The sequence below is a fragment of the Parus major genome, chromosome 12, assembly GCF_001522545.3.
Source record: "Parus major isolate Abel chromosome 12, Parus_major1.1, whole genome shotgun sequence".
In the NCBI taxonomy this organism is placed as follows: domain Eukaryota; kingdom Metazoa; phylum Chordata; class Aves; order Passeriformes; family Paridae; genus Parus; species Parus major.
In genome coordinates this window covers 493483-495734 of record NC_031781.1, presented here as the reverse complement: position 1 = coordinate 495734, position 2252 = coordinate 493483, and positions in this window count along the sequence as shown.

Here is a 2252-nt window from a genome sequence, read left to right as displayed (position 1 = left end):
CTGATAATTGGTCAGGAGGAAGAACTCCCATCAGCCATCAGCAGCTTCAACTTCCCCTCTTTCCTCAGCTGTCTTAAAGGTAAAGCTACCCCATGACACCAATATACTCTGTCATGAATTAAAGGAGTTTTTTTTCAGAACACTATTGTCCATCTCCATAGCTTTAACAAAAAAATATTTCAGCTTATTAAAGCATCTCCTTATTCTCTCTTCCCCATCTAAAACTTAATTCCTTTCTTCACTGTCTTTGATGGTTTTATGGTGTCTTCTTACATGTCAATTATCCCTCTCTCTCTCTTCCCCTCTCTCTGGGAAAAAAAGGATTAATCTGTAAGTCTCATCCAGGTAGTAAAAGAGTTAAAGTCTTGGAAAGCTGCAGATCCTCATTGTTATAGGTATTTATAGTCTTATGATTGTAATTGTTAGTTTGTTGGTATGTTCTTGTTCTCCCCTATTAACTGTATTGGTTTTGACCCCAGTTGTCAATTATGTAAACCCTTCCCCTTCTTCTCAAACCTTCCCTGCCCATCACCCTAGCCTGCCCTAATCCCCTATCCATCATTGTAAACCCGACCCTTTCTTCCAGAACCTTCCATGCTCCTCACCCCTAGTTCAGTTCACGATTGGTTCCCTAGTTGCTGTCCCGCCCATGACATGTCCCTATTGGTTCCCAGTAGTGTAATCACCTCCCCTCACTCCTCCTCCCCTGATCCCTCATTGGACCCTGAGTTGTACCCTCCCCTGGGGATCGAGCGGTATATAACCTTGTGCACAGGGGTGTTGGGGGGGGCTCTCCTTCCTCGTCGGGTTGTGAGCTGCAGGGATTCAGGCTAGCCTGTCTTCCTACTCCTGTTGGTATCTTTTTTTTTGTGTCATCGAATAAAGGTTTGGCTACTCTTCTAACATCCAGAAGAGTCCAGACCCTTGTTTTTGACACTCATGGTGTCAGGTTTCAGTTCAGCAGCAGAAACTGCAAACCAAGCCAGGCCAGCTGGGTCCACTTTTCTCCCCCTCGCCCTCCACAGCCTTGTCCGGCCTGGTGGGGGGAGAGGAGGAGGAGGCCGAGCCTGAGCCCTGTTCCCTTTCCAGAAGCCAGAAACTAAAGAGAGCCTGAAATTCCCAGACTTATATCTTAAAGTAGGTGTTCACAGGTTGATTTCAATTTTCAAAGGCTAAAACTGCTTTGGTTCTCAGTCAGTTCTCAGAAATGGCTAGTAATTGGTCAGGAGAAAAACTCCCATCAGCCTCCAGCAGCTTCAACTTCCCCCAGCTCCCAAAGCTAATCTTAAAGGTGCAGAACTCAATATATATATAAAGCAGGAGATTGGGAATACCAGTATCATAAAGTCACCCCAGGACACCACAGAACCAGGAGGACCTGGACAAGTGGGACTGCAGTAGTGGTGCGGGGAGAACAGTCAGGCAGGCTGCCAGGGGCTGAGGCTGGGGCGATGGAAAATCCACAGTGGGAAGGAAACAACACAGCAACTGGTATTTTGAAACACATCTAGAGTTTTCCTGTGCATTCTGACTAGGAGTCACCAGTGGTGGGCTGTGAAATTCCTGATACCCATCTGGCCCTTGGGGCTGAGCGTGGGATGAAGCTCAGGGAGGAGACATGGGAGAGATCCTGGAGTTAGTCAGAGTCCCCCATGTCAGAGCACAGCCCTGGAGCGAGATTCCACCCCTCAAAGACAAGACCAAAAGGCTGTTCAGAAGGGACGCTGCAGCAGTGTCTGCATCAGGAGCCTCCTTGGGAGGTAGAGGCTATTGGGATGCTGACAGAAAGATGTGATGGACTGAGAGATACTATGAAAGGTTTTTTATTGCATAATTAGTTTCATGGAAGGGTGAGACATTTAAGGTGTTGCATTCAGTGCCATCACATCAGAAGCCATCTTAATTCTAGTTACAATGTCTTTTATAAATTTCTTAGCCAATCAACAACTTACAAAAAAGCTCACCAACATCTTCATAAACCAATCATTAATTGCTTTGTCTCACACAATTATGCCACAATGTGTCTTATCTCATCCAATCATATAACACTACAGAAACTTACATTGCTACATCTTGAACTTCTTACTAACTCTATAACAGGTTCTATTGTTGTGATAGATTGGCATTTAAGAAAACAAAGAGAAACACCTGAGGAGGTTAAAACTGCTGGAGGCTGACGGGAGTTTGTCTCCTAGCCAACAGCTGGCCATTTCTAAGAATTGACAGCAGTTTTAACCATTGAAAAATGAGAT